This window comes from Balaenoptera borealis (genome assembly GCF_965194805.1).
Source record: "Balaenoptera borealis genome assembly, chromosome: 13".
In the NCBI taxonomy this organism is placed as follows: domain Eukaryota; kingdom Metazoa; phylum Chordata; class Mammalia; order Artiodactyla; family Balaenopteridae; genus Balaenoptera; species Balaenoptera borealis.
This window is the reverse complement of record NC_138870.1, coordinates 64,844,221-64,865,005: the sequence shown is the minus strand read 5'-3', so window position 1 is coordinate 64,865,005 and position 20,785 is coordinate 64,844,221. Positions and strand designations below refer to the sequence as shown.

General features: G+C 37.5%; 1 protein-coding gene across 7 annotated transcripts in view; it reads right to left on the bottom strand.

Annotated features, from left to right (window-relative positions):
- NAV3 (neuron navigator 3) overlaps window positions 1-20,785 on the bottom strand; it is a 1,129,181-nt gene that overhangs the window by 1,015,783 nt on the left and 92,613 nt on the right. For 5 of the 7 annotated variants that reach the window (XM_082351536.1, XM_082351537.1, XM_082351530.1 and 2 more), the window contains one exon: window positions 18,061-18,167. The exons of 1 other annotated variant lie outside the window; for it this stretch is intronic. The gene's annotated coding sequence lies outside the window, so the exon portion shown is untranslated. Of the gene's footprint in view, window positions 1-18,060; window positions 19,060-20,785 lie in introns of those variants that run through there. One more of the 7 variants, XM_082351533.1, reaches the window with a different exon arrangement.

Sequence of the window (20,785 nt, the reverse complement as noted above, 5' to 3'; positions counted from 1 at the left end):
CTAGAGACAGTTATGCCTACCTACTTTCCCTTGGCCAAAGAAAAGTATATGGCCAAGTCTAACATCAGTGCAATAAGGAAATAAAATCTGCCTGCTCTAGTGGGAGGGGCTAAAAGGTTACATGGCAAAAGATATGAATATAAAATTTTTTATACAAGAAGCAACAAAAGAATTAAGAAAAAATAATCCAATCTCCCATGAAGGCATGACTGAGTGCTCATGGAACTCAAGTAAGAGGGGAAAAATTTTTAAACAAATAATTAAGTTCAGTGGGAATTCACTAAGTAATTTTAAAGAAATTACATATACTGAATATATTTTAGGATGATATTTGCTTGGGAGAACAAGGGGCAGGAAGGTAAGCAGGGAGACCAGTTAGAAGCCATACAGCTAATGATGGCCTGGGCTATGATGAAAACAGAGATGATGAAGAGCAGTGGACAGAGTTAAGGTAACCTTTAGTGGACTTGGTTAGTCATTATTAGATGTTGTGGGTGGGGAAGAGACATGTTTGAAGAACCCCACTTGAGTTTCTGGCTTGAATATCAAAGGAAATGGTGCTGAAATGGGGAAATATGAAAGGGAGAGTGTCACAGTCTTCATGGTGAATCTCTTCAATTCATTCCTTCATTCCTACAATTGATTAATCTAAGCCAGTAGTCCTAAACAAGGCATGCTCTTCTCCCTGACCCCTCGCCCCCTACTGCCCCAGGGTGGGGGGGTCTTAGAAAAATGTGAGGTTGGGGACGTTTGGGCTTTTCCTAGTGACTGAGAAGTGTTACTAGTGTTTTTCATTCAGCATTCCATAATGGTAAACACCCTGAGATGCATGGGTCAGGCTCACAAAACAAAGATTTGAATTGTCCTGTCCTGCCTGAAGCACCAATACACCCTGTTGAGAAACCCTGGCCTAGGCCTGTTATGATAATCCCATTCCATGCACTAATAATTGGGTTAGGAATAGACCTGGGGCTCTGTCCCGACCAGCTTTATATGAGGAGAAATGTTCTAGAGACCTTCATGAAAGGTTCCTTCCCCATAGGAGAGAGACAAAGGAAGAAACAGTCTTTTTTCCCTCTGAACACTGTTTGGATGTGATGCCTAGAACTTCTGTGGACATCTTATGAACAAGAGGGAGGCCAATCTAAGGACAGAGCCAGCGAGGATGAAAGAACAAAATTGTGAAAGGAAATAGGACCTTGGCAACTTCTCTGAGCTGCTGAATCAAACAATCCCAGTTCCCCACCCTCAATCATGATGTTAGATAATACGTCTCCTTATAGCTTAAGTCAGCTTGAGTTGGATTTTTTTTGTTACTTGAGTAAGAAAGCATCCTAAATAACAGAGGAAGGAAACAGGTTTAGCAGTCAAAAAAAATTGAGTCCCATTTTGTGAGAGAGCGGGATATGTGAGTTCAGACCTTTCAGTATGTGGGTCTGGAGTGTATAAGCAGGACTGGACCTACCCTTGGTATCAACACTGGAAGACTACATGTAATGAGTGTATATATATATATATATATATATATATATATATATATATATATAAAATGGAAAGTGCAGCAAACCAGACCTTCATTATACCATTAAAGATGGCAAACCTAAGATGACTGGGCATTTTGATGAATTATTCTGGCCTTTTCCTACAGTGTAGGCAAGATAATTACTCATCTCAAAGTCATGAAGCCATACACTTATTTATGTCTTCTGGTTGTTCCATGGATACTTGGTTGCTTCTCCCCAACTAAATCATAATCTGCTAAAATTATTTATTCCATATCCACCACAGAACCAAATAAAATGCAAGGTACTCAACAGGTACTAAACAAGTGTTCAATGAATTAAAATTGTTCAAAACATCTGTTGCATTTTTATAGTTGTTAGATAAAGAATAATTTTGTGGACTATATTATGTGCCTTTACCCAAAGGCTGCAAACTGGAGAGCCACAGGTATGTAATTGTGTGGCTTAATGTTTCAAAAAGTTTGCATTATGTAGTCCAATATTTAAAAATTGGGAGATTTCACATTAAAATCTGGATGTTTGGCTTCAATTGATGATCTGATAACAGTGGTCCCATTTTCTTTCCTATCAATGAACGAGCTGGGAAAAGGGCACTGCCCACCATCGCCCATTTCCAATAGCCAATTTCACTCACATCTGAGTGAGTGCCCCTTACTTAATCTCTCTGGGATCAGGGCTTACTTCTGTACTATCAATGGGTTGAACCAAGTGATCTTTCTAACACTGTGTGCCTCTAAAAGGCTGTTTTTACAATAATACAGTAAATTAGTGAAAATCAGATTGTTTCTCCCTTCCTGTCCATCTCTCCTGAGTATTTAGCCACAATACTGCCTGTCCCTAGTTTTAGCCTACATGTACTGCCTGATGAAAATAGAAGAGTCAGAATTGTTCTATTCAGCCTCCATATGGTTTGGTTAAAGATAAAGCTACATTTTTCCCTGTTTACCACAAGAGAGCGCCTTCCATTAGTAAGGTGAAAATCTAATAAACCGGGTAAAAGCCAGACAATGCTCTCTACTGAAATGACTCAACCGGCAAGAAGACAAACAGATTCGTCCCTCCATCTTAATACTGAAAGAAAGAGAAATAGCTTAAAAAAATTTTTTTACCTGTGTGTTGATCCATTCAAAACAAAAATTTAATTACTTATAAGTCAAAATAAATGCAATAATATTTATTATTAGATTAATAATAGCTCAACTGGATACTGTGAACTTTATTTATGACCCCCTATTTTCTTTTTCGATGAAGGAGTGTTACCAATTTTCAATCCCATTGAGATACTCTAAGAACGCATTTTCCAGCTCTTGTGCCATCCTGCTGTTCTATTCACTCTGTCGCACTAACAGTCCTCCCTCATTTAATCCATTTGAAAGACACACAAAGAGGTGAGATGTCAGGATTTCAGCTTATTTTCCCTTCTCACCTAAGGTTTACTAAAATAAAATGAAGCCATGGTCAATAGTTATATTAAGCAGAACTGTAAATTTTTGTACAGGGGTACCTAGGGCTACCCTCTTCCTAACTCTGGAAACCATGTATCTGAAAGCCTCTTCTGCAAAGCACTATATTTAAAGGCTTTGTACTGACACCTAGTAGATGATACTAATGTAAAAAAGCAAGATTTGGTGTTTCTAATTGCAGAGAAAATAGGAAGCCAACACTCCCAGGAGCAATGAGTTAGACAAATACCCTTCAGGTCATTTATGTCAACCAAGGCAAAAAAATGTAGGGAAGGAGAAATGTAAATCAGCTGCTCAGACGCTCATGGAAACACTGTGACTGTTAAGGTTAGCCTATAATAAGGATGAAAAACGAGATCACCACTCCATTTGTCTTCAAAAATGTCTTTTGCTCTCTTGAACATATAATTCCTGATGCTTTTATGGCACAAATACAATGCATTCTTTTTTATTCTCACTCAACAATGTGCTTAAACAGAGTGTGCAATTAGACAAGCAGCAATAAGTAGTAATAGAGAGAATGATCTTTTATTCATTCAAAATGTTAAAGAAAAGACGACTAAGTTTTAAGATTATGTTGACTTGAAAATTTTTTTCAGCTATGAAAGAATGTATTTAAAATAGAGAGTGCATTTAAAAGTTTTCAAATGTTATTATACCAAGGAGCGATTATACAAAACAAGTCTCAACTTCCATATATAAAGAGAGATACCTTTTACTAAGATATTTGGAAAAGATGCTTTAGCTTCTACATTGCCTAAACACTGCAGCTAGTATGTGATGTGATTCATGAGCATAACATTATCCGGAATAAGGCTTCATTCACTATTCCGTATTCCACTTATGCCCTCCCTCGAAGAGACAACAGAATGTCCAATAAAGCTTGAATCAATAGAATAAGACAAATTAGCACTGGTGAAATGCCTGCTTGTCATTGTCTCAGACATAGATTTAATGCTTCAGAATGCTTACTTTATCTACATTTTGATAAATTCCTTTCACAGTCATATTTTCTACCACCTTGGGCCAGTTCTGCATGTTTTTTAAGCTTTAAGAATAGAATTTGAATCCCATTATTCCAAATTGATTATTTTAATCTTTTCTATGTATATTGGAAGAATATAAGTACCTACTCTGAGTATAAATAAAGTATATATTACTGATGTAATCTAGAATATAGGAACGGAGTCCATTATTATAACTTTATTCTGGATTGATGTAAGTGTTCAAATTAAAAATTTGTCCTATGAATTCTTTGGTTTAGAAATTTCTAAATGTGAAATTGAGTAATTTAATTATATTAAATGTAGATAAGAGACAACAATTTTAAAATTCTTAGGGAGCAGGTTCAAAACCAGGGTTATATAATTATAAGAAGATAGAGAACAAACCCATAACTGTTAAGGTCTTCTGGATTAATAAATATATGATATAAGTCAAATACTTAAGAGCTTTCAACCTTATTTTAAAAATAAAATATGGTGAAACATTTAAACTTATTCAGAGAATTCCCTGTGTTGGCTACTTAATACTTTTATCTCTTCACACATTCATTCATTCATTCAATGTTTATTGAACCCTTACTGAATGCTAGGACCTGACAGAAGTTTAAAAAATACTAATTGAATGACATTTTCCATAATCATAAAGTGTATACACACACACACACTGTTCTTATGTTCCTGTATCTGTTCATAAAAAATATAAAACATGTATTGATCTAATTAGCCAGCCGTGGAAGTAAGCAGGATAACAGTGTATGGCTTAGCACTTTCGCTACCTAGAGAGAAAGCTTTGGAGCTGCCATCTCCCTGGGGGAGACGCTGTCACATAAGCCTTTCTGGGAGGGATTAAGAAAGCCAGAGCAGCTGGGACCCATTTTCAAATATAAAACTGGCAAGAAAGGCTTTATGTGAATGACTAAAATGCTAAGTTCAAATAAGCTGGAAGAGCCTAAGAAGGGGTTGTCTTGGTGTTAAACCAAAGAAAATTGATTAGATCACAAAATAGGTTTAACTTCTGATTCTGTAAGCCTAGGAAAACGAAAAACAACGATCTGCACCCTTATTTATCAGTCTTCTTGCATATTATAGTCAGAAGATGATAAGAATTGAAGGTTATAAAAGAAATGCAACAGGCTGAACTAAAATAATCAATACTATGATTTGGGTTAAAATCTTTCAATTTCCAAAATTTTAGATAACTTTTGGTATATCCCATTTTTGAAATTTAAAAGATGAGGAGCTTTTTGCTAAGACAAGGTAGCATTTGCCACTTTCTGTTCCTTTGTCATCTCCTCCAGGGAGTAGCCCTTCACTGGTGAAGTGGTACTTTTTCTTGAGCATCTTTATACACAAGGAGAGTATAATGTCAAATTACAACAGGTTTTTATGTTATATTCTTAGATATTAAAGTATTTTGGCCCTTTGTTTAAATTTGAATTACAGTTAAATGAGGTGTAAAAGTCCTAGGAGTTTAGAGTGGGGTCAAATTAAAGTGAAAATAATGAGATAATCCTATTATACTTCCTGTCTCTCTATAATCAAGTGACGATAGTGATGATTATTAGGTTTCTAGATATTTGGAAACACAGCACCTATGAAACAGCACTTTGATGTTTCTGAGGGGTCAATTTCCTAAAACAAATATAGAAACCCAGCAAATATCACAAGCACTTTCCACCATCACATTGCAGAAGTGTATCGAATTAGTAAAAATAAAGAGAAACAGTACACTACTTAATAGTTGATAGCCAGAAATGTTTGTTCATGAACGCTTTGCTGATTTTTGTTATATACAGCCTCTTACTGAGCCTGGCTCGCGATTCCACATGGTATGAATACCATAGAACTACAGGTATCATTTAAATGTCACAACTTCAGGTTCTGAATAAAAAGCCATTTCTAAATTACACACATTTCAGTTACTTAGAGAAATTATCATTCCAATGTTTTTTGATGGTAGTAACATGTAATTCTCATATTCTCTAAATTTTTCTTCTGCTAAGAAACCAAAGAAACATTCCCATTCGTGAAGGAAGTGGAATTATTGGTGTTGGGGGGTGGTTCTAGAAAACCTACTCTTTCATCCTTTCCCCTATGGGTTCTGATGAACTAGAAAAACAATTAAGGGAAACTAAATGAGGATTAAAAAAAACTACTGAATGGATTTAGCACTCTCTGGTATTGGCTACATTAGAGTACTAGTAAAGCTCCCTAATACTTGTCCCACTCTTTCCCCTAATTTAGACCTTGGAGTCTATCTTGGGAAAGGTTGAAACTACTGAGCTCTCTTAGCCAAACACCCATGTGGAGCATCATGGACTATAATATCCCCTGTGGCAAGTCAGAGACAGGGATGAATGGTGACTTCACCCACTGATTACCATGAGCCAATGAATGACTTCCTGACCCCATCTCACCAATCAATACGTCATATAGAAAGAAATCAGCGAGTGACATAGAGAAAATCAGGACATTTTCCCTTCAATACTGCCCTCCTTTCAGGGTTTAGGGTGCAGGCTTCTCAAGAAAATCAAAGAAAAGATGACTAAGTACTCCCCCCAAAGCTAATTTTGTGAAAATTTATCATAATGCTTTTATGTTACTTGTGTTCTTTAAAAAAAAAAAGAAATTCTATTGTTTTGCCACAGTACTTTCCAAAATTAATAGATTACACAAGATCATTTGGCCATTTTCTCTCTTCCGCAGTGAAAGTCACTAACAATTATAATGATAGCATGAGCCATCTGTTCTATTGACTTGATAGAAAGTCATCGTAGGATGTGCAAATTTTATCATGTACATCACTTCAGGTGTGCATCTGAGTATTTCTCTGGTGAGAACGCTTGTTTGTTTAAGGGCAGCTGAGATGACCCTGAGGAATACTGGCCTACATAGAAACACTGGAGGAAGCTTTCTTCCAAGGTTCCTTCGTGCATGGATTCACCCGCCACATGCCAGTCAGTGCTCAAAGCACTGGAGCAACAGGCAAGGCCCTGTTCTCATAGCCTTTCATTCTGGAAGGTGGTTATAGTCAATAAGCAAAAGAAATACATAAGCAAGATAAGTTTATGTAGTGATGAGTACAGTGGAAAACAGTAAATCCACTTGATGTAATAGCGGAAATCAACTGGAGACAGGATAAGGGGAGGAATTTGGAGTAAGTAACCAAGAAAGGCTCTCTAAGGAGAAACCATTTGGGCTGAGAACTAAATTGAAAGGAGCCAGCCAGACCTGAAAGGGAGCACATTAAAGGTCATAAGACACCAAGGTCTAGAAATGAGAAGCTATTTTAGTTTCAGTTTTAAAGACCAGCCTATTTTATTCCAAGAGAATTGCTCTATAAGATGTTACCATACAGTCAAACAGCTTACTGCTTTGTAAATAACACATGGTAAACCCGTGGCAAATGGCAGACGACTAAGGATGAATCTTGTGGTGCTGATCTGTGATGAGGGATGAATGAGTGAACACATAGCCACTGCCTACTAAATACCAGACTCTGATAATGGTTGCTTTATACTCTGTTCCCTGTGAACAAATACATTCATCGTTCATTCAGCGAATTTGTATCGAGTCCTCTGTGTGTCAGGCACTGTACATGGCATTTGATTCAACTGTGAACCTGACACAGTACTCCCAACAGGGCACTTGCGCTCGACTGAGGGAAGCTGGCAATTAAACAAGCAATTGTGATATAGCTTGATCAGTGCCATCAAATGAGTAAAACAGGTACTACAGGTGCACAGAGAGTTGCTCTTAGGCTACTTGGGGAAGAGGGTCAAGAAGGTCTTCCTAGATGAAGTGACACTTAAGCAAGGTTTTACAGATGTGCTGGATATAGCCCGGCCGGGTGCCTAGAGAAAAAAAGAGGTTAGGGAATTATAAGTTCTTCTCCAGGTCTGGAGCCATAGAAGGTAAGAAAAATTGTTAAGAGATAAGACTGTAGGATCAGCAGCGGCAAATCAAACAGAGCCCTATATGCTGAGCCAAGGCTTTATGTGGAGGCAAGACAGAACCACTAAAGAGCTTTAAGCAGGGTATTGACATGACAGACTTGTGAGTTTAAAAAAAAAAAAATCTCTCTAGCTTCAATGTGGAGATTCCAAGCTGGGGAGGAAGAAAAGCAGGTTGAACACAAAGTGAACATAACCCATTCAAGCAGTATGCTATGAAAACTTGAAAGCCTCCATTGAGCTGGATTTCTGCTCAAATCTCACAGTGCATTGCTTTAAATGAGCTTAATCCTTACTTATAAACTTCGCTCACATTTTAAATACTCAGGTGGTGAATTTAATCACATGAGGTTGCGTTGTATTACTGACTTCATGTATTTTGAAATGTGCATTTTTCACTGAGTCAGCACGGCCATATCATTTAGCTCAGGAAAACGTGTCAGTCTTTACGCCCCTCAAAACTTCCATTAACACACATGGAATCAGATTTTTCTAGGTGATGTAAAATTAAATCATGACTCTTTGCAATGTATTCTAATCAGCAACTCCATTAATTGTTTTCAAATGGTAATCAACTCGGCTCCAAATGAACAGTTTCATATTCAGCTTGCTCCATGATTTCTATGAATGCATTTACCATTACGAGTTATAATTATATTACTTTCAGAAGTCATTTACAGCAATTGAACAAACTATGAAAAATTCTAAAACTCTCATGTGACAGTGAAATTAAACAATATGAACTGCAAGACTCTACTTCATACCAAAATATTTATTTATGACGTATTTTCTGAGAAATGATATTTTTGGAAAAAATATAGACATTGGTCAGGTTAAGACTTTATGACGTTAAATTATGGAGCACCAAGCAAAATGATCAGATAACACATTATATTTTGTTATATGCAAAATCAAATACACCTCGAACAGAAAGAAATCTTCTCTTTTAATACGGAGGCAGGTGGAAATGTTTACAGCAGAAAGACTGCTTGGGAAAAGCTAATTATAATTTTACAACACGTGCTATGTGCCAGGCACTGCACTATGGACTTTATGTATTTTGACCTATGTCATCTATTTCATCTGAATAGACAGAAGAACCCATCTTCCTCAAATCAGAATCCTTCAATTTCAGGGAGTTAGGTAGTTATAAAAGAGACCGCAACAGAGGGCAGACAGCAGAAGCAAGAAGAACTAAAATCCTGCAGCCTGTGGAACAAAAACCACATTCACAGAAAGACAGACAAGATGAAAAGGCAGAGGGCTATGTACCAGATGGAGTAACAAGATAAAACCCCAGAAAAACAACTAAATGAAGTTGAGATAGGCAACCTTCCAGAAAAAGAATTCAGAATAATGATAGTGAAGATGATCCAGGACCTCAGAAAAACAATGGAGGCAAAGATCGAGAAGATGCAAGAAATGTTTAACAAAGACCTAGAAGAATTAAAGAACAAACACCTAGAAGAATTAAAGAACAAACAAACTGAGATGAACAATACAATAACTGAAATGAAAAATACACTAGAAGGAATCAATAGCAGAATAACTGAGGCAGAAGAACGGATAAGTGACCTGGAAGACATAATGGTGGAATTCACTGCTGCGGAACAGACTAAAGAAAAAAGAATGAAGAGAAATGAAGACAGCCTATGAGACCTCTGGGACAACACTAAACGCAACAACATTCACATTACAGGGGTCCCAGAAGGAGAAGAGAGAGAGAAAGGACCTGAGAAAATATTTGAAGAGATTATAGTTGAAAACTTCCCTAACATGGGAAAGGAAATAGCCACCCAAGTCCAGGAAGCGCAGCGAGTCCCATACAAGATAAACCCAAGGAGAAACACAGGGAGACACATAGTAATCAAATTGGCAAAAATTAAAAACAAAGAAAAATTACTGAAAGCAGCAAGGGAAAAATGTAAAACAACATACAAGGGAACTCCCATAAGATTAACAGCTGATTTCTCAGCAGAAACTCTACAAGCCAGAAGGGAGTGGTATGATATACTTAAAGTGATGAAAGGGAAGAACCTACAACCAAGATTACTCTACCCAGCAAGGATCTCATTCAGATTCGATGGAGAAACCAGAAGGTTTACAGACAAGCAAAAGCTAAGAGAATTCAGCACCACCAAACCAGCTCTACAACAAATGCTAAAGGAACTTCTCTAAGTGGGAAACACAAGAGAAGAAAAGAACCTACAAAAACAAACCCAAAACAATTAAGAACATGGTCATAGGAACATACATATCGATAATTACCTTAAACGTGAAAGGATTAAATGCTCCAACCAAAAGACACAGGCTTGCTGAATGAATACAAAAACAAGGCCCATCTATATGCTGTCTACAAGAGACCCACTTCAGACCTAGGGACACATACAGACTGAAAGTGAGGGGATGGAAAAAGATATTCCATGCAAACGGAAATCAAAAGAAAGCTGGAGTAGCTATACTCATATCAGATAAAATAGACTTTAAAATAAAGAATGTTACAAGAGACAAGGAAGGACACTACATAATGATCAAGGGATCAATCCAAGAAGAAGATATAACAATTATAAACATATATGCACCCAACATAGGAGCACCTCAATACATAAGGCAACTGCTAACAGCTATAAAAGAGGAAATCGACAGTAACACAATAATAGTGGGGGACCTTAACACCTCACTTACACCAATGGACAGATCATCCAAACAGAAAATTAAAAAGGAAAAACAAGCTTTAAATGACACAACAGACCACAGAGATTTAATTGATATTTATAGGACATTCCATCCAAAAACAGCAGATTACACTTTCTTCTCACGTGCACATGGAACATTCTCCAGGATAGATCACATCTTGGGTCACAAATCAAGCCTCAGTTAATTTAAGAAAATTGAAATCATATCAAGCATCTTTTCTGACCACAATGCTATGAGATTAGAAATGAATTACAGGGAAAAAACCATAAAAAACACAAACACATGGAGGCTAAACAATACGTTACTAAATAACCAAGAGATCACTGAAGAAATCAAAAAATACCTAGAGACAAATGACAATGAAAACACGACAATCCAAACCTATGGGATGCAGCAAAAGCAATTCTGAGAGGGAAGTTTATAGCTATACAAGCCTACCTTAACAAACAAGAAAAATCTCAAGTAAACAATCTAACCCTACACTTAAAGGAACTAGAGAAAGAAGAACAAACAAAACCCAGAGTTAGCAGAAGGAAAGAAATCATAAAGATCAGAGCAGAAATAAATGAAATAGAAACAAAGAAAACAATAGCAAATATCAATAAAACTAAAAGCTGGTTCTTTGAGAAGATAAACAAAATTGATAAACCATTAGCCAGACTCATCAAGAAAAAGAGGGAGAGGACTCAAATCAATAAAATTAGAAATGAAAAAGGAGAAGTTACAACAGACACCGCAGAAATACAAAGCATCCTAAGAGACTACTACAAGCAACTCTATGCCAATAAAATGGACAACCTGGAAGAAATGGACAAATTCTTAGAAAGGTATAACCTTCCAAGACTGAACCAGGAAGAAACAGAAAATATGAACAGACCAATCACAAGGAATGAAATTGAAACTGTGATGAAAAATCTTCCAACAAACAAAATTCCAGGACCAGATGGCTTCACAGGTGAACTCTATCAAACATTTAGAGAAGATCTAACACTCATCCTTCTCAAACTCTTCCAAAAAATTGCAGCGGAAGGAACACTCCCAAACTCATTCTATGAGGCCATCACCCTGATACCAAAACCAGACAAAGGTACTACAAAAAAAAAAAATGACAGACCAATATCACTGATGAATATAGATGCAAAAATCCTCAACAAAATACTAGCAAACAGAATCAACAACACATTAAAAGGATCATACACCATGATCAAGTGGGATTTATCCCAGGGATGCAAGGATTCTTCAATATACGCAAATCAATCAATGTGATACACCATATTAACAAATTGAAGAAGAAAAACCATATGATCATCTCAATAGATGCAGAAAAAGCTTTTGACAAAATTCAACATCCATTTATGATAAAAACTCTCCAGAAAGTGGGCATAGAGGGAACCTACCTCAACATAATAAAGGCCATATACGACAAACCCATGGCAAACATCGTTCTCAATGGTGAAAAACTGAAAGCATTTCCTCTAAGATCAGGAACGAGACAAGGATGTCCACTCTCACCACTATTATTCAACATCGTTTTGGAAGTCCTAGCCACGGGAATCAGAGAAGAAAAAGAAATAAAAGGAATGCAAATTGGAAAAGAAGAAGTAAAACTGTCACTGTTTGCAGATGACATGATACTATGCATAGAGAATCCTTAAAATGCCACCAGAAAACTACTAGAGTTAATGAATTTGGTAAAGGTGCAGGATACAAAATTAATGCACAGAAATCTCTTGCATTCCTATACACTAATGAGGAAAAATCTGAAAGAGAAATTATGGAAACACTCCCATTTACCATTGCAACAAAAAGAATAAAATACTTAGGAATAAACTTACCTAGGGAGACAAAAGACCTGTATGCAGAAAACTATAAGACACTGATGAAAGAAATTAAAGATGATACAAACAGATGGAGAGATATACCATGTTCTTGGATTGGAAGAATCAATATTGTGAAAATGACTATACTACCCAAAGCAATCTACAGATTCAATGCAATCCCTATCAAATTACCAATGGCATTTTTTTATGGAAGTAGAACAAATCATCTTAAAATTTGTATGGAGACACAAAAAACCCCAAATAGTCAAAGCAGTCTTGAGGAAAAAGAATGGAGCTGGAGGAATCAGACTCCCTGACTTCAGACTATACTACAAAGCTATAGTAATCAAGACAATATGGTACTGGCACAAAAATAGAAACATAGATCAATGGAACAAGATAGAAAGCCCAGAGATAAACCCACGCACCTATGGTCAACTAATCTATGACAAAGGAGGCAAAGATATACAATGGAGAAAAGACAGTCTCTTCAATAAGTGGTGCTGGGAAAAATGGACAGCTACATGTAAAAGAATGAAATTAGAACACTCCCTAACACCATACACAAAAATAAACTCAAAATGGATTAAAGACCTAAATGTAAGACTGGACACTATAAAACTCTTAGAGGAAAACATAGGAAGAACACTCTTTGACATAAATCACAGCAAGATCTTTTTTGATCCACCTCCTAGAGTAATGGAAATAAAAACAAAAATAAACAAATAGGACCTAATGAAACTTCAAAGCTTTTGCACAGCAAAGGAAACCATAAACAAGACGAAAAGACAACCCTCTGAATGGAGAAAATATTTGCAAACGAATCAATGGACAAAGGATTAATCTCCAAAATATATAAACATCTCATGCAGCTCAATATGAAAGAAACAAACAACCCAATCCAAAAATGGGCAGAAGACCTAAATAGACATTTCTCCAAAGAAGACATACAGACGGCCACGAAGCACATGAAAAGATGCTCAACATCACTAATTATTAGAGAAATGCAAATCAAAACTACAATGAGGTAACACCTCACACCAGTCAGAATGGGAATCATCAGAAAATCTACAAACAACAAATGCTGGAGAGGGTGTGGAGAAAAGGGAACCCTCTTGCACTGTTGGTGGGAATGTAAATTGATACAGCCACTATGGAGAACAGAATGGAGGTTCCTTAAAAAACTAAAAATAGAATTACCATATGATCCTGCAATCCCACTACTGGGCATATACCCAGAGAAAACCATAATTCAAAAAGACACATGCACCCTAATGTTCATTGCAGCACTATTTACAATAGCCAGGTCATGGAAGCAACCTAAATGCCCATCAACAGACGAATGGATAAAGAAGATGTGGTACATATATACAATGGAATATTACTCAGCCATAAAAAGGAACGAAATTGAGTCATTTGTTGAGACGTGGATGAATCTAGAGACTGTCATACAGAGTGAAGTAAGTCAGAAAGAGAAAAACAAATATTGTATATTAACTCATGTATGTGGAACCTAGAAAAATGGTACAGATGAACCGGTTTGCAGGGCAGAAGTTGAGATACAGATGTAGAGAACAAACATATGGACACCACGGGGGAAAAACCGCGGTGGGGTGGGGATGGTGGTGCGTTGAATTGGGCAATTGGGATTGACATGTATACACTGATGTGTATAAAATTGATGACCAGTAAGAACCTGCAGTATAAAAAAACAAACAAACAAACAAAAAAAACAACTGATACTAAACTTTCTTTAGGTTATTTGTATGGAAATATGTTAATATAAATGTTTCAGACATTACATGAAATTTCTAAAAATCTTATATGTTCTGGTATAATTTTATAAGTCATAATTCTAGTTATTACTTTAAAATGTATATCTCAGAAATAACTAAATTTCCTTGTCAATTGCATTATTATGAACTTTCATCAAATCTTTAACCGTGGTCATTTTTAAGTCTTTTGTCATTTACAGACAGTTCTGGGTGTACTCTGATGCTTTTGCAAAAATGTTCCTATAAAAGGGTTTCATCTTCAAGGAATTCATGGAAAAGACTCTGACAAGTACAGGTTTCTGGTAACTGACTATACTGCTGAACTGAATGAATAAGCATTTTCAGAACTCTAATGGAAAACTGATGAATTCATAAAAGTGCTAACAAAAGATCAAGATGAAAAAAAAATTAATTACATGGGACTGAGTGAACTGATGAGGATTATAATTTTTGTGGCTTTCTGTTTGAATAAAAAAAAAAAATCCCACAAGGACTCAGAGGCAAAAAATATACAAATCAATTTTCACTGCAAAGTAAAGGAGCTGTTACAGTGGAGGATTACTGGACTGAATGTCAATATTATGACATAGTATGAGTGTGTTTCGTGTTTGGTAATTGCCATCATTGTTGCTTTTGTTGTGGTCATCCATTTAAAATGCTTGGTGTCAGTTTATTTATCTCTTGTAAAAATAAAATACAGTGTGTGTGTGTGTGTGAAAAAAAAAAAAAGAGACCACAACATTATTTCAATTATCCACTGCTACATAACACACCACCTCCAAACTTTAGGAGCTTAAAAGAGCAACCACCATTATCTTTCACGATTCTGTGTGCTGACCAGGCAGTTCCGCCGCTGTGGGGGGGCACTGGGTCAGCAGGAAGGTCTACAGTGGCCTTGTTCACATGGCAGGGAGTTGCTGCTGACTGCTTGCTGGGAGCTCAGATAGGGGTGTTGGCCAGAGGCCTTGATTCTTCGCTATGGAGGCCTCTCTACATGGTTGCTTAGACTTCTTCACAGTATAGAAATTGTGTTTCAGGAAAGGGAATTCAAAGAGCGAGCATTCCAAGAATATAAACCCACCATGCAACACTTTGGGGGTAGGTAGTATAATGCCCCCTACAAAGATACCCATGCTCTAATCCTCAAAACCTGTGAATATGTTATCTTACATGGCAAAAGAGACTGTGCAGATGTGATTAAGTTAAGGTGAGATGGAAGATTAGCCTGGGTTATCCAAATGGCCCTAATGTAATCACAAGAGTCCTTATAAGAAGGAGGCAAGAGTAAGGGAAAATTGATAATGTTATACTGATGGCTTTGAAAATGGAGGAAGGGGCCACAAGCCAAGGAATGCAGGGAGCCTCTAGTGCTGGACAAGGCAAGGAAATAGATTCTCCCCTAGAGCCTCCAGAAGGAATGTGGTCCTGCTGACACCTTGATTTTTGGCCCAGTGAGACTTCTGACCTACAAAATTATAAGATAATAAGTCTGTTTTAAGCCAGTAAATTTGTGTAATTTGTTAAAAAATCTATAGGAAACAAATACATTTGCCAAGCCTCTGTTATTATTCCCTTTGTTAATATCCCGTGGCTAAAGCCCAGAGTCACTGGACTAAATTCATGGAGGCATGATTCACTGTAACGGTCCACTACGAAAGTAACAATCCAACACAAGTACCGTTGCCTTCCAAATATTTTCTTTTTTTTTTTCCTCTTGCTTTACTGTTTTAAATTTTAAACACAGATAAAACTCCAAGTCATCACATAAAATGACATAGTCGAAGTCATTCAATCACTATGCTTTCATTGTTTATTTTGAATCCTCTATTTAAAGGCAAGAATATGTCATACCACAGGGACTGCAGATATAATAGCGTCCTAAGTGAACTGGTATGATTCTTTCTTTTTTTTTTTTTTAACTGGTATGATTCTGAACCCTCATGAACTTGTTCTTGAAATGAATGTGTATAGATGGGTCCACAGATGCCTGAGACCAACTGTACAACTGGGAGTCAATGTCCCATTCTGCAAGTCAAGGTCCATGTAGGATACAAAATTTACTAAGTGATAATTAACAAAAAGGTGCTAATTTCCAAATATTTTCTGATTTAGTTTTCTGTTGCTACTGTAACAAAGTACCACAAACTTGGTGACTTAGCGCAACACAACTTTATTATCTCAGTTTCTGTAGGGTGTAAGTCTCACATGGGGTTTGCCAAGGTAAAATCAAGGTGTTGGCAGGGCTGCACTCCTTACCTAGAGGTCTGGGGAAGAATCCAGTTCCGAGCTCATTCTTCTTGTTGGCCGGGTTCAGTTCCTTGGGGTTGTAAGACTAAGGTCCCCATTTCCCTACAGGCTGTCAACCAGGGGTGGTCCTTAGCTCGGAAAGCTTCTCTTCAGTCCTCACATGTGACCCCTTAGATCTCAGAATGACTGACAGTGCATAGAATCCTTCTCACACTTGGCATTCTCTGGCTTTTCCTTCTGCTGCATCTTCCTCTAGCTGGAGAAAGTTCTCTGCTTTTAAGGGATCATGTGATTAGACTGGGCCCACCCATGATCATCTCCCTATCTTAATATCTATAACCTGAATTACATCTGCAAAGCTCTTTTTGCCATGTAACATAACATATTCACAGGTTCCAGAGATTATGGCACAGACGTCTTCAAGGTCATTATTCTGCCTACCACAGTTCTCAGCAACCAGAATCTTCATGGCAAAGAGAGGTTAGAAATTCAGCACTGATCTACTCTGTGCTGTCTCGGAATAAGCCCTCAAAGGCACAATTAGCACAGACAAACTCATCATTCTGATCGCTGGCTCCGACAGCATCTCCAGGAGACAATTTATGTGAGATGTTACTCCTCCAAAATTAGTCACAGTTGGGTATTTCATAAACAGCTCTGCTCCATCGTTAAAGGCCAAGGCTTCTCAGAAGAGCGACAATCCTATTTTTCGCAATAACCTCATAAACTGCCCTCCATGACAACTCAAAAATCAACTGATTAAAAATGATCTCACGACATCATACAGTGGACTATGTACCAATGGTTGCATCTTCACACCCCTCTTTACTCTCCAAGGATTTTGGACCTTTTGTTCAGTATTCTGAATCTACTAATGGCTTCTTTATTGATAAAAGCAATGTAGGGGGCTTCCCTGGTGGCGCAGTGGTTGAGAATCTGCCTGCCAATGCAGGGGACAAGGGTTTGAGCCCTGGTCTGGGGGGATCCCACATGCCGCGGAGCAACTAGGCCCGTGAGCCACAACTACTGAGCCTGCGCGTCTGGAGCCTGTGCTCCGCAACGAGAAGCCGCGAGAATGAGAGGCCCGCGCACTGCGATGAAGAGTGGTCCCCGCTTGCCGCAACTGGAGAAAGCCCTCGCACAAAAACGAAGACCCAACACAGCCAAAAATTAATTAATTAATTAATTAATTTTTTTAAAAAAGCAATGTAATTAGAGCATCTGGGGTGAATGTGGTTATCCTATGTTATAAACATCAGAAATGCCTCTTACTTATAGATACATAGATACATAGAATGTCTCTTACATACAAAGAGGGATCGGTAGGTAGAGGCAAAAAGTACACTTTCAAAAATCCAAATGCCTACTGATTCATCTCAAAATATTAATTTTTAAAATATTGTATTGGATATTTAAGGATAATCTTGAAAAACAAAGCCATAACAATTAAGCTAAGGAAGGTTGAGATAGCCCAAGTTAGCGAGGAGAGTTTTAGCCTAACATTTTTATTAATTGTTATTCAACTAGAAGAGAAATATATGACTGAGCTGGTGGAAGGAAAGGACACTTTACACTCACTTTTTATCCATGATGCAAAGTTAAATTCTGTTCCTCCAGGGAAAACTTCAGGGCGCTGTCCCTGTCACCACCAGTGATAGAGACGGCTTGGGAAACATTAGAACCACCTAGGAATAAGTAAGTTTAGAAGTTTTTAGTCTAACTTTATACAGTGAGGTGGGAGGGAGCCTCCTTCTGGTCAATTAAATAGAAGAGAATTTTGTTTTGCTCAGAAAGTTCTTCTTTGCCTACTTTACAGCTGAAATTGCAACCAGCTTCTCTTACTGAAAAAGTTTCTGCCGTATTAATACAAGAAAAGCAAAGAAAATGATCACTCTGCACTACCTCAGCAGAAATGTGCCCAAACATACATGCACTTCAAAGTAAAGGAAGTTCTGCACTATTTCAATTACTAGATAATCATTTTACACAACAGTCAAAGTCCAAAGAAAACACAGCCTACACATATGTTCTCAAATTATGAGTAGATTTAGGACAAATCTTATAAGCTAAGTAACTTGAAAGTGAATTTTTTTTCCCCCCACGAGCTATCTATTTTACATTTGGTAGTGTATATATGTCCATGCCACTCTCTCACTTCATCCCAGCTTACCCTTCCCCCTTCCCGTGCCCTCAAGTCCATTCTCTACATCTGCATCTTTATTCCTGTCCTGCCCTTAGGTTCTTCGGAACCTTTTTTTTTTTTTTTTTAGATTCCATACATATGTGTTAGCATACGGTATTTGTTTTTCTCTTTCTGACTTAAAAGTGAATTTTTTAAATGACCTTTTCTTTTATTAAAATATTCATTAATTTAATGTAGCCTAGATGTAGACTTCTAATATATTTTTTAAAAATATGGACTGCTTCCCAAATTTGCATGTCATCCTTGCACAAGGGCCATGCTAATCTTCAGTGTAAAATATATTCCAATCTCAGTATATGTGCTGCCAAAGCGAGCACTAGACTTCTAATATTTATTATAATAAATGTACTGTAGGAGCATAAATCCCGATTCATATATTTTAATTTACAAATATATCAATTTGATTGATGGAGTCATTTTTCTGTCCAATCACATTAAATTACATCCATAGCCAAATCTCTGAAGTAAATTATGAACTCATTCAGGAAACAGCCTGCCAAGAGAGTATTTAGCACACAGTAGGCAGTCGAAAAATAATGAAAATAATAAACATATATTCTATCAAGGTATACATAGTATAGATTTTCAACCACATGTAAACTCTCCAATTGAAATGTTAACAACAGTCATTAATCCCTCATCCAACACACCTGAGAGTTGCTTCCCCTTCCATTAATTGAAATGCATTCTGGAGACAGACATTAACTAATAATAATCTAGCTTACTATGAAAGTAAAGCAATGCTACCACCAATGTACTCTGAGACCATATAATAATGATTTTAGAGTCACTGCATTCCTTGTTCCCTCAGTTTATGCTGATATTGAATTGCCTGTCGTAATGTAGAAATAATCACTTGTCAAGAATAATCAGGGAGGGTGAGGTTCAGATGAGTCCTTTCCCACAATCTGGAAAGGCTTCCTAAATTCTCATTCACGGATATTGAATGGGGGGGGGGGTCCCTTACTAGATACTGTGCTAGGGATTGGGTATACAGAAGTGAAGAGATGTGGTTCCTGTCCTCAAGAAGCTTATAATCTAGTAGACAGAAGTTTAAGCTCATACGTGCAACAAAGTATTATACGAAGTGCCGAGGGAGAAAGAATGAAAACACAAATGAGGGAGTTGTCGGTTCAGAGTTAGGTCTATGGGAGAAAACCTGGAAAAAGTGCTCCCATCATACCTGAGCACATTAGCTCCCTGCTGTAAAAGGCATCTGAATGTCTCCACCTTCCTGTGAGAGTGGTAGGAAATGTTAAAGAAAATTAAATGCAGGAAAAGAAGGCCTGAGACAACTTGAGAAGGACTCAAGATCAAAGCACGGTTTGCCACAGGACATATATTAACCAACATGCATAAATTTTCAAAAGCCAAGAGCAAATAGAAGAATCTAAGTTCCTACGGGGTGCTGCACGTGGGCACCGCTATGCACACGTGATATCCTGCCTTATACTGTAGATATATTTTCACTTTGGTTTTCATTCACCAGCCTTGGAAATAATCAAGGGTTGGGGGGCTGACTCACCAGGGCCAAAGCCTCCCCCATTTTCCCCAGCCAGTATTCTAAAAAGATTTGCATGCCCTGTAGAAAAAGGATTCCTGGACGTATGTTTCAAAGTCCCAAATTATCTGAGTTCAAGGGCCCGGTGAGCTCCCTGTCCCACTCCCACCTCCCAGAAGGCTACCCCCAGCCAGGTCTGACCACTAGCATGTGGACATGTCATCCCCAGCAAGGATTATGTCTCATACTTCTTTCTTGGTATCCTCCTTAGCTCCTGCCACAGTGTCCTGCAAGTAGCTCATTAGACGATTGATAATAATGATGATAACAAACACAGAAACTCTCCAAAGATGACCAGAATGGTAAAATCACAAGATTTTTCCATGTGTTAGAAGTTCTGTGAAAAGTGTGGTTGGTGGACAGGATAGCCTACTAAATACGTTCTATTTATCTTCTATTCCCATTCTCTCTTCCTGACAGTATCGCAGATGATAGCGGGTAGGCTGACATATGTGTTCTTTATTTACGCTGCCCGTGAAGAAACACGGATGCTCCTTTTGGTACCAAATAAGGCATTTTACCTGCTTAACATAAGTCAC